This window comes from Scardinius erythrophthalmus (assembly GCF_964197995.2).
Source record: "Scardinius erythrophthalmus genome assembly, chromosome: 19".
Taxonomy (NCBI): domain Eukaryota; kingdom Metazoa; phylum Chordata; class Actinopteri; order Cypriniformes; family Leuciscidae; genus Scardinius; species Scardinius erythrophthalmus.
The window spans coordinates 18,047,986-18,060,998 of NC_138239.1; the positions used below are offsets into that span (position 1 = coordinate 18,047,986).

At 44.4% G+C, this 13,013-nt stretch overlaps 1 pseudogene across 1 annotated transcript; it reads left to right on the forward strand.

Moving 5' to 3' along the window:
- Window positions 1-112: 112 nt before the first annotated feature.
- LOC308707718 (interferon-induced protein with tetratricopeptide repeats 1-like) lies at window positions 113-6,314 on the forward strand (annotated as a pseudogene). The gene is made up of 7 exons: window positions 113-117; window positions 331-1,446; window positions 3,862-3,966; window positions 4,073-4,135; window positions 4,230-4,346; window positions 4,695-4,824; window positions 6,149-6,314. The product of its transcript is annotated as an interferon-induced protein with tetratricopeptide repeats 1-like (transcript).
- The last annotated feature ends 6,699 nt before the right edge of the window (window positions 6,315-13,013 follow it).

Sequence of the window (13,013 nt, forward strand, 5' to 3'; positions counted from 1 at the left end):
TTTATGAGCGTGATCATTATAAATACAGAACAATCTCTCAGCAACTCACACAAAGCTCAAATCAGCATTGCTAGAAGGAACATCTCAAACCAGACCACCTCTAACCATTATTATGGAGTAAGTACTTTTACAATACAAATGTGAAAAAATCTAGTCTAATGTAGGAATTTAAAGTGATTTACCAGACTAAACTCAAGATTGTGTAAAAATGTTGTGGCTTAGTTGAAATTGTTGATCATCTGTCATGACTACTATGACATATTTGTATGTAAACCAAAATACAGCTTTTGTAACTCTTCATTAATAGATCTTTATTTCTGAATGTGTCAGTAACTCTAGTCTAAAACAACGTCTTGAGAGGCTGGAGTGCCACTTCACCTGGGATCTGGGGCAACATCGAAATGAGCTCCAAGGGATGAAGAGGAAAATGCAGAATGTGGACCAGGAAACATGCACTTGGCCGGTTCACTATTACAACCTGCTGGGCTACATCCATCAGACTCTTGGCTCCAACACAGAGGCAGTGAAACACCTGCACAAAGTAGAAAGTGTGATCCAGGAGCAGGGAACAGAAGAGGCAGGAGTCCAGCTTCAGGTCAATAAAGCAAACCTGGCTTGGGTCTACTTCCATTTGGGAGAGATGGATAAGAGCAAAGGATATCTAGAAGAGGTGGAGAGGCTTCAGCTCCACCTGGATGCACTTTACACCCTGAAGTCAGTGGAGAAAAGGGCTGGACGCTAGTAAAGTTTTACAAGTCCAAGAAGCGGCAGGCGATTGATTACTTTAAGATGGCTTTAAATGCAGAACCAGATAGGAAGGAATGGAACAAAGGACTTGCCATAGCCATGAGCAGGGCATATACAGTATAAAGTCTGAATTCACTCCAGAGCTGGACGCTGATATTCTAGAGCAGGTGAAAACCGCATCAGAGATAGACCCAAATGATTTGTTCCTTCAATCCCTCTATATACTAAAAAAGTCAGAGGTGCAGGCCGAAAACAATGATGAGGAGGTACAAAGTTTTCTAGAGAGAACCCTTAGTACCGGAAACTTGGATGGTTTGGATTATGTTCTCGAATACTTTAAACTAATTTCCTTTGAGAGAGCTATTCAAGAGGGACAAAGGGTTTGGGAAAAGTTCCCCACTTCTGCTAAAGTTTTGAAAATCCTGGCATATATATACAGATGTAAAGTGTACTCCATGAAGGAAGACAGTCAGGAAAGGCAGGCATGGGCTCAGAAAGGCATTGAACTCTTTAAGGAAGTTGTCAGAGATTACCCAGATTGTGTCAGGAGAAGGCTTTCCCTTGCAACACTACACCGTTACGCACACAACACTGAGAGAGCCGATGAGATTTACCAGCAGCTTCTATCAGAGAAAGATGATCTCCCTCCTCATACCCAACAGTTACTTTACTACAGTTACTCGTACCATCTATATCAGTGTAGACGGTCCAGACACCAATCAATCGACTATCTCATGAAAGCAGCAGCAATCCAAAACATTTCACAAGACAGACAGAAGAGCATAATGCTTCTTAAAAAAACTGTTAAGAATGACAGAAACTCTCGCTGTAAGGAAATTTCAAAATTTCTAAAGATTGTTCTCAAAGATGCGTAAATATTCTCTTTATTTCACTTCATTTATGCAACATGAATAGCATAGCATAGCATAGCAATAGCTAGAAAAATCACTCAACCTAGATCCAATGTCTCAATAGGTGTTAAGCATTAAGTCTAAAGATGCGTCACATTTACCATTGTGTGGTGAATTTTCGTGGGGGAAATCCAGTCATTTTAATAAGAATCCATGTGATCAAAAGAATTTCACGATTTCACATGTTAATGAAATCTGATGTAATATTATAATGCGTATTTGGCTTGCTGTCCGGGGGGAGGGCTCCGAGCTCGGAATTCGGCCCGACCCCAGAGTACTCCCCCATGAATGTATAGATCATAGGTATCTATGAGCAGACCCATCTGAATGTGAGGTGATGGGGTGGTGGCAGGATGCTGAGAAATTTGTCATGAGACAGGAGGTAAGGGAAGGCTTTATTTATACTGGCTTCTTCTTGTACTGATTGGATGATTACCTGAACATGCTCCTCCCGAACTTTGTTACATAAAACTTCATTTCACGAGTTCACATGTTAATGAAATCTGATGTAATATTATAATGCGTATTTGGCTTGCTGTCCGGGGGGACGGCTCCGAGCTCGGAATTCGGCCCGACCCCAGAGTTCTCTCCCCAAAAAGCCAGATGAACGCAGGACAGCGAGCGTAGCATTAATCTCCCCAAAATGTGAAGGGTATGTATTTACCAAGGAACGAGCTTGCCTATTCGACTGGGAAGGCTCTCACGACGTCCGACGGGAACTTGGATGCTCACGGCATCGGACGGATGAGCCCGTTCTGCAGTTGAACTGACAGCTCGATGACGCAAGAATTATGCGAGCGTGAATTTGTGAACGAGTTTAACCGTTCACCCAGGAGGGCTCTCGCAGCATCCGACGGGAACTTATATGCTCACGGCATCGGACGGGTAAGCCTCGCCAGGTTGAACGGAGGGCGCCCGCTGGACTCGGTCGGGAGGGTTCGACCGGCACTTCGACGGGGCTGGGGCATGGGAATAGACCCCTCGTGGCCCGACGAATGGGGAGCCCACCTAGCGACACGAGCGCGGCCATCCGGCGACGACTAAGACAGGCAGACTCTCACTGCAATTCGAACGGGAGGGCTCGACCGGCGCTTCGGAAGGGGGACTGAGCCCGGCCCATGAGCGGGGAGCCGTCACTGCGTGCGAACGGGGGAGCCTGCAATTGATTGTAAAAATGTTATAATTATTGAAGCGAGTGTAAATACGGCGAGCAAAATAGATTCGGAAAGTGGGTTTGAACTGATATCGGTGCGGAAGGTGACGAAGGATGTGATGTTGCATGTGATGGAAATGAATGATCTAATTAGTTAGGGCTTGGTGAGCGTTTCTGATGTGGAAGCGGCTGGATCTAATGTAAGTTTTGAAAGCTTCAGATGACCAGCGACCGAGGGTTTGAATTTGTTGATGGGAGAGACCTTTTTGTGCGGCTGTGGTAGCTGCTCCGATACGGAATGAGTGGCTAGAGAAATGATCTGCTGTGACGCCGGATTTGATGAGGACTGCTTTAAGGTGCTTTTGGAACAAAAAATCTCGTAGCTGGATGATTGGAGTCGTTAGTGAAGAGTGGGTCGAGTGGGGATTTGGACGTGGAACGTTTGTACTGCAGGTAGTTAAAAAGAGCATGGTACGGTTGGATGGGAGTTTGTAAATTAAAAATATAAACGAAGTGACCTTTTTTAGCTCTGTCAGTTTTACTTTGTTTGATGAAAAATGATATGGTTTCATGATCTACGATCTGTAGATCTGAAATTGTAGGATGAATGTTTGGGTCGAATAAGGAAGTGATGGTCAATTCGGAGCAGCGGAGGAAACCGAAGAATGCTAGGATGAACATAGCTTCCAATGTATAGGCGGTGTTGGTGGAGTGGTATCCAAGACGGAGTGATGAAATGCATCTGGTGAGTATATCGATTGTGATTGGTTGTCTGGTGTCTGGGCGAGTGGGGCGGGTTCTTTGGATTCCCTTAATTAGAAGGGACGTTTGGGAGTTATTAATTGCAGGTGCAGGTTTACCGTGGATTAATTTATGGAAGAATTGAATGCCGCTTAGATAGCTTTTTATGGATCCGGCTTGGAGACCTTTAACTGAATTAAGGTGCGATATGAACGAAGTAACGGTAAGAAGAGAGAATTCGGGAAACGGCAGGTTGTGAGAGAGGTGGAATGACTTGAACGATTTCCACGCGGTGTAATATGTTTGCAGGGTTCTGGGAGAAACTGCTTGGAGGATGGAATCAATGGACGTGTCCAGGAGGGATTTTAGCGGATGATTTATGGGAAGATCAGCTGAGAATAAGGAGGTACTGGGGTTGGAGTGGGGTCTGCTTCTGGTGCCAGCATCCTGAATTTCTGAAAAGAGAAACAGAAGAGAGAGTCAGCGATTTGGTTTTGAGCCCCTGGAACGTGTTTTGCAGTTATTAAGAACTGGTCACATGTGGAGATCCAGATAAGGCGTCTGAGGAGTGGCATTAACGCAGGTGAGCGAGAACGACCTTTGTTAATGCAATGAACGGTTGCTTCGTTGTCGCAATGGATTTGGATGCTTTTTGATGCCCACTCTTTCCCCCATAGGGAAGCTGCGACAACGATCGGGTAGAGCTCGAAAAGGGCAGAGGAGGCTGAGGAGGCTGAGGACTGGGGTGTGTCTAGGAGCTGAGGGGGCCAGGGAGACGCGAACCAGCGTCCTTGGTAATAACCGCCGAAGCCGGTCGAGGGAGCTGCGTCTGTAAACAATTTGATGTCGAGGGGGAGAGAGATAAAGTCGTCGTAAAAAAAAGTTAAGCCGTTCCACTGGTTAAGGAAATTCATCCATAATTTTAGCTTGTTTTTGGACTCGTCAGAAAGGATGATCCGATCTTCCAGCGCGTGAACGGATGAAGTGAGGGCGAGAAGATGCGCGATAAAGGGGCGGCCCTGAGGAATAATGCGTATAGCATAATTTAGGTGGCCCAGCAGCGAGAAGTTCGCGTTTTGAACAATTTGAGCTGTCTGTAAAATTGGATGCGATTAAGATGATACGATCTATTTTTTCCTTAGGCAGTGAGGCCTGGAATTTTACTGAGTCCAAATTGATGCCTAGGAACTCGATGGACGTAGTTGGACCCGATGTTTTCTCCTGGGCTAACGGAATCCCTAGTTCGGCGAAAACTTTTTGCACTGTGAGGAGGTGAGCCTCGGGGATGGCGTTGTATGGTAAAATTATTAGGAAATCGTCGAGCAGATGGAGAAGATGAGGAATTGCGTAATTATTGGAAAGGTCCAACATATAGCTTCAGAGAGAGTGTCAAAGATTTTCGGGCTGCTTTTGCAGCCGAAAGTTAAGCGCACGGCGAAATAATACTTGTTCCGCCAGTTTACACCGAACAAGTGCCACGAATCAGGGGTGGATTGGCATTACTTTGAAAGCAGAGGAGATATCTACTTTTGCATGCCATGCGCCTCGTCCAGCTATTTTAATCATTGTTATGGCTTGTTCGATGTCATGGTAGTTGAGAGAATATTCTTCGAGAGGGATGAGACTATTGATGCTCGGATATGGAGAATTATGGGGGGCTGAAAGGTCTATTATCAACCGCTTTTTCCCCGAGAATTTCCTGGTAGCCACGCCTATAGGGCTGATGCGAAATTTGTCGAACGGGGGAGCCTCGAAAGGGCCTATCATAAACCCGGATTCAATTTCTTTTTTAATTAGTTTATCTACTACTTCAGGCTCCGCTAAGGAGGACTGAAGATTAGCGCAGATAATGTTTTGTGTGGGATGACTTTCTACGCCGGGTTTAAAGCCTTGGTTGAGACCTGTCAGCAAATAATTTGTGAAGCTGACATCTGGGTGGTGTGATAATTCCTCGGCCAGGCGGAAAACATTCACAGGAGTCGAGAGATAGTTTTTTGCATTTTTATTTACAGATTTTTTGACTGGGCAAACCACGCGGGCGTGTGCGCCGCCACAGTAATCACAGACGTGGAGAAAACGACAACGTTGTCTAGGGCATCTCCCTTCATTGAAGTTTCTGCAAACTTGTCTGTCGGGTGCCGTGTATGGTGCACTGATCGAACAATCTTCTCTTGCGGGTCGCGGAACGTAACTTGTGGATTTTATGGCATTCTGCTCTGGGCAGGGAGGGATCGATGGATTGATTTGGGGGCATGCCGTGGTGACATGGCTTGTGGATCTGCAGATTGCGCAAGGAGATGTTTCTACACCCGAGGAAGACTCGGTTATGGAGATCAGTGTCCAACGCTCCCCAATAGGGACACTGATTCCACTGGGAAACGCGGACGGCGCATTTTGCGGAAAACAATTTATGGTAAGTATAGAAATGACTACCCCCATAAGACAACGCGAGCTCCGCTATGATGGCAAGATAATCATTTAGCTCGTGCCGTCTATGGGGGAAAGTCGAGCATATCATTTCTGTATAGCGGCTGAAAGCGATACAGAATTCGGCCAGTGATAATGTGCGTGATGTAACCCGTGAATTATTTTTTAGAGTGACTGAGATATCGCCACAGTCCACTTGGCGATTGGACTCGACTGGGGGAAACAGGGACAGGAGAGAACCCAAATCTACGTCTGCACCTGCGAGGATTTGGGCTCTGATGTTGTTCGTCACTGGAGGAGGTTCTGCGGCAACTGCATTCGGAGGGGCTGGCTGAGGAGTGGCTGAGAAGAGAGAGAAAGGAGAGCGCAATTGGAGTGGGTTAAAGGGAGGAAAAGTCGGGGCTGTGGCCAATTGCGGAGGCATCCTCGCGCAGAGATCGCCCCCCGGGATAGAAGGAGGAGGAATAGGAAGAGCATAGTGTGGAAGGGGAAGGGGAAGGGGAAGGAAATGCGCCGGCGATTGACCAGCTAACGGAGGCATCCTCACGTTAGGGTGAGCACCTGGCGCTTGGGAAGGAGGAAAACTGAAAGAAGTAGAAGGGAAGAAAAACATTTGGGGATCTTGTGTGAAAGTAGAATTGCAGAGATCTGGAGCATGAGGTACCACGGTGGGAGGGGCAGAGGAGAGGAGTTGACCCGGAAAGGTTTGGCGCCCTTCCGCGACTGGATCCGGGGCGCGGCCCAGGCTAGCGGAAGGTCTGCGACGACGTGGCGCGGGGGCGGGGCCCGGCGCTGCGGGTGAGGAAGGTGTAGACGCTGCGGGACAAGCGATCGGGGCCCGGCGGGCCTTGCTCGTCCGAGCCGATGAGTTTGGAGCTGAAACAGAAGGGTGAGAAGATTGTAAGGTGACATATAAATCAAACAACTCTGCTTTTTTCATCCTGCGGGAAAAATTTGCATCTGAATTAATTAAGGCTTGTCTCAGCCCCTTAACTGTCCACTTCCCTATGGGAGGGATGTTTGGGGGCGCTGAAAGGTGGGAAGGCGCAGAGGAAGACGATGAGGAAGATGATGAGTTCCTCGCTGGTGGTGGTGAGGGAAGTCTTCGGCGTCTCGGAGTGTGCGGAGAGGATCTAGAAGGCCGGCGTCCCCTGTTAGAGGATAGAGGCTCGATGTTGTTAGCTGCTGGAGAGGAAAGGGCCGCTGGATCAGCAGTTTGCGATGGAGACACCTCCGTGATAAAAGAATCATCGTCGGAGGGGAAGAGCTCTAACTCGGACATGACGGCACGAAGGCGGAGTCCGATGCTGAGAAATTTGTCATGAGACAGGAGGTAAGGGAAGGCTTTATTTATACTGGCTTCTTCTTGTACTGATTGGATGATTACCTGAACATGCTCCTCCCGAACTTTGTTACATAAAACTTCATTTACAATAGGTTTAATTTGGTCAGATTTCACAATGGGTTCAAGTTGGTCATGTGGATTCACCGTGTTGACCAAGAGAAAGCTACTTGGTTTGAATGAGACTTCTGTACAAACTGTGCTTCATACATCTCTACATTATTGGAAAGAGACTTTTGACTGTGAAATTTCACCAAATCTGACGACAGCTTAAATAAAGGTGGAAATGTATTTGTGTATTGTACAACCTGATATGCATCATAAAATATGATTTCTTAATATGTTATACATTTTTCATGTATTAATTTTTGCATAATATATAACAGCTATTCATATAATACCAATAGCAAGAAACAAAGTAACATTGTTTTTTTTTCATAGGTATATTAATGTTGTGGCTTTACATTTCTCATTAAGAGTATTTTGACAGTACAATTTTATCTGAAACAATTTATATTTAATAATTCTTCATTTATTTCTGTATAGTGTAGTGAAGATCTTTTTTTAACAACATTTTAAAATGGCATTTTATAGGGGACTTATATTTTATAATAAGGGCAATGACAAGGTTTAGGGAAGATGATTCAGTCCCACGTTACTCTATACCTGAATGAAGGGTGTCAAGCGAAAGACTAACTGTGCGTTCACACCGGACGCGAATAGCGCGTCAAATTCGCGCCTGCCGCGTCTAGTTATACGCTTGACCACTTTGGGCCCTATCTTGCACTCAGCGCAATTGACTTTGTACACCGACGCATGTTTCATTCCTATTTTGCAACTGCGCAAAGCGCGCTTTTCCCTCCACAGAAGCACGTCACTAAACTAAGGAATGAACTTGCGCTCCCTGGGCGGTTCAGCGCAAAAAAGGAGGCGTGTTCCGGCGCAAACAATCCCTGGTGCTATTTTACTGTTCCATAAAACAATTGCGCCACTGGCCAGAAAAAAACATAGTCTAAAGTCAGTGGAGCGTTGCGCGTTGTTCATTATGCTATTTTAAGGGCACATGCTTGACCATAATGTATAGCGTGCACAACGCGCATACACTTTGATTCTCTAATATAGGAAGCAGCAGTTTTCATTTTTGCAAATCATATTATTACAAACGATAGATAGATAGATAGATAGATAGATAGATAGATAGATAGATAGATAGATAGATAGATAGATAGATTATTATAAAAGCATACATCTAGCTTACACATTTACCCACATTATTATATGCCTGTTTAACCGAAGCTAATTTGGGTGTGTTTCTCCATCCCCAATGTCACTTCTCTCTCTTTTACGGCCATGACGAGAGCGTTGCTCTCCTCGGCTGTGAACCGCTCCTGGCGCGCGCCTGGCAAATCCGCCGTTATAATAGCAATATGCCAAGGAAAAAGCGCGCCTGCTCTTAAAGGGAATGTGAGATGGTGCTCTGATTGGTTTATTTCACGTTACGCCCAAACCACACCTATGAATAATGAAGCTACTTCAGACCAACCCCTTTTAGATTTGCGCTGGGCGCAAGAGTCATTTATCCCGCCGGGAAAATAGCAACAGTGCCAAGACCCGCCCACAAAGTTACTTGCGCTTTGCGCTTTGACACTTGCGTTTCAGATCGTTAAAATAGGGCCCTTTGTGTGCATTCAAAATCAAAAAATCAAAAGTTTGAAGCGAAATTTACGCGCGTCAGAGGCGAAATCCGTAAAGTTTCGAAACCTGTTGGCGCCCATCTTTTTTAGATGTTTATCGAGCATTAGCATTAGCATTAATCGAGAGAGTCACCACTCGTATATGCTCTGGAGAGCAGAAACAGCTGCGTAGGGGACATCGTCGCTGTACTCGGGTCCACCAGCCCCTCCGGAGGGTTTCAGGAGTTTTCACAATTTGCTCCAGGAGGTAGGTTTGGTGGACCAACGGTGAGGACGCTGACAAGGACAGCGTAGGCCGTATAAGCCTCGGCCTCGAGTGGTCGCTGCCTGACGAGCCCGCGCTGTACAGCCCGGCGCGAGGTTCACCCCCGCCCGCACATAATCTGTCATTTATTTTTGTTTTGATAATAAATGGAGCCAGCCTCCAAAAGTGTAACCTGTCCTGTGATTTAAAAAAAAAAAGTTTTTATACACTAAATTGTGTTTGTTGTCTTTACATTAGATTAATAATGTTTATAATCTAGAATAGATATGGAATAAATAGCATTCAGTACAAAATGAGTATCTCATATATTGAAATCGAGTTTTTATGTGAAAGATTTGCTTTGTTGTGCATTTTAGTCATATTACAAAATAATTTATTGAGATCAAACATAAAATAACATTATAAACTGTCACTTCACCACGTGACACTTCACCACAAGCAGGGTCCTGATTGGTTAACGCTGCGCGAATTGACGCAGAAGTTCAGATTTTTCAACTCGGGAGGCAGACGCGAATTCGCGTCCAACGCGTGAATGCACAAAAACCACTAATAAAATCATTTGCGCGTAACGCGCTTAACGCGCCAGACGCTCAATTCGCGCCATTCGCACAAACTTGACGCGCGAATGAGGCGTATTCGCGTCTACCGCATCGCGCTCTACGCCCCATTCGCGCCGCAGGAATTTTTACGCGCGTAACGCGTCTTTGCATTGACTTAACATTGAAATCACTCGCGCCTGACGCGCTATTCGCGTCCGGTGTGAACGCACCATTAGGCCACAGAAAAACAATGGGAAGCCACTGAAAACCCTTTCATTTTTCAAACACCAGATATGACACATCTTACACATTTTTATGCGCAACCACCATGATAGGGATCCCTAAATTAATAGTAGAAACAGAAAAGAAACATGAATTGAAGTCAAAAATGGAGGAGCTCATATTGGAGATGGAACAAAAGGTACCAATACAGTTGTGGTCTAAACATGACACAGATGTGGGCCTGGTGAAGTCAGCAAATCCTGTTAGAATTAGAGTAAAAGAGACTGTAAATGGTTCGCACTCTGAAAAACTAGACAAAGTCTTTAACAAAAAGAATCAATTTATTTTAATAGAGCAAGAGCAGACGTTTCAGCCATCCAGCTATTCTCAATGCTCATGAGCTAGTTTTTCAGAGTGCGAACCATTTACAGTCTCTTATACATTTTATTGGTTTTCACGCACCTGGACGTACAACTAGCCTTCATCTGAGCGCAACAATATTTCCTTGTCTTCAGAATTAGAGTAAAACCAGGAGTTCAGCTGCCAAGAAAACAACAATACCCATTAAGACGTGAAGCAGTGGAAGGAATAAGAAAAACAATTGAAGGATTGGTAAAGGCTGAAGTGCTGGTTAAAACTACTAGTTATTGTAACACTCCCATTCTACCAGTTGAAAAGGCCAATAAGTCCAAAGTAATTGATCTCTGCTCTGCATTTTTCAGCATCCCGTTAGCGGACGAAAGCAGACACATTTTTTTCCTTCGCTTACCAAAGTGAATATACATACACTAGGATGCCCCAAGGATTTAAACACTCACCACATGCCTTGAACCAAGTCCTGAAGCTTGATTTGGAAGATCTAAGACTGGATAAAACATATTGCATATTATAGCACCAAATTGGATAATGTTGCTCAAGGCTACCCACCATTCTATCAACAAGGCTTAGCTGCTGTATATTTTTCTTGATAAAGCTTCTGCTGTCACATGAGTTATCCAGTCATAATATATACTCATCATAAAGTTGCTGATTTAATATAACAAGGACGTTTTGTTTGAACCCAAGCTAGGGTTAATACTCCACTTTACCAACCTATCCTGATATTACAATAATGAGATGCTGCATCAAACCCAGCTGATTTTGATTAAAGGGGAAGGGAGCACCTCATGAATATGTTTCTGGCCTTTACTCGTCTGAGACCAGATTTGGAATCAACACCAATTGTTGATGCAGCCGTGGACTATTTTGTAGATGGCTCGTGCCTCAAAGACCACTTAGGCAATCATGCTGGTTTTGCTGTTGTACAAAGAGATGGAGACAATTTCAATTCTGTTGTGATGCAGCATTGTGAACAACCTTGCTCAGCACAACTGGTCGAACTAAAAGCACTTACTGAAGCTTGCATGTTGCCTAAAAACAAAGTAGCCAATATCTATACCTACCTGCATATGCCCATTATGTCATCTCTTTGGTGCAGTATGGAAACAAAGAGGATTCAAAAAGAGTGATGGAACCCCAATCCAACATGGGTACCAAATTACTAAACTAATCACAGCTATGATGTTCCCCACCAATTGGCCATTATCAAGTGTCAGGCTTATAAAAAAGGCAATGACTTTGTGATTAAAGGCAATAATGCGGCCGATATACAGGCTAAGCAAGCCTCAGGATGTCAATTAGCAGTTATGGCACTGTCCGTTCTGATCCAGACCCTACCTACTGTAGACAGCATTGCTCAAATGCAATCCAGAGCCTCTCCATCTGAAATACATTTATGGCAGCAAAGGGGGGCGACAAGAGACGCTAACAATATATGGAGATCACATGAAGGCCATATGATAGCCCCCACCCCATTGCTTAACATTTTAATTCCAGATGCGCATGGTTTTGACCATTGCGCAAGGTTGGAGATTCTGATAAAGATAAGAAGACAAGGATTCTGGTCACTATACTTACAAACAAGCGTTGATGAATTTCTAAGTGAATGTGAAATTTGTGCACAAAATAATGTCAGAAAAGGAACAGCAACTCCTATAGGCCATATCCCAGTTCCAAAAGGACCTTTCAAGCATTTAGTGTTGGATTATGTGGACATGATAAAATCAGTAAGAGGAAAAAGATACATAGACAGTTATTGTAGACAGATTTAGCAGATGGGTCGAAGCAAAACCCTCAGCAGACCAAGGAGCACAAAGTGTGATAAAATTTTTAACCAGAGAAGTCATCCCAAGGTTCGGCATACCATCTCAGATTAGCTCTGACAATGGATCAGCACTTATCCAAAGAGCAGTAAAGACAGGATACAACAAAGACTGGGCTGCTAATGCGTCAACACTTAAGAACAATTAAGACAATCAAACTGGTCAAATAATTCCATACTGCCCAGCGGAAAGTTTAGCAATGTTGGGGAATCACTATTACCAAAGATTTTACAATCAGAAAGGGTGGGGAAGTGAATGCAAAAATCTTGATGTAAGAATAGACCCAACCTAGACACATCATTAAAGTATGAATGCTTTAACAAAACTAATGGTTGACAGGAAATGGGGACATTCCAAGGCAAGTGTGCCATAATATGGCACCTAGACAAAGAAATGTATTATGACCCAAATGTGTATAAATCTTTCAGCATAATATATGCCACAGCAACAGTAAACAATCACATGACAATAATGAATGTTCAAGAGAATTGTGAAAACGCCACATTGACTTTTCCTTTGATAGAACCCCAAGAAAATCAAAATGAAGCAATAGCTGACTATTTTTGGTTGTGTGGAGGTAAGCGACTAAGAGCCACCTTAGTGGATTGGAAAGGACTCTGTATCAGAGTAAGATTGGCTCAGGAATTGGGAATTGTAGACTGGGATCATAATGATACGGGAACACTGGAGAAACTTAATAGACAAAAACGCAGAGTTAAGAGAGCTTATGTCCCAGACCCTAAAGTAACGATATTTTCAATTGGACAACCA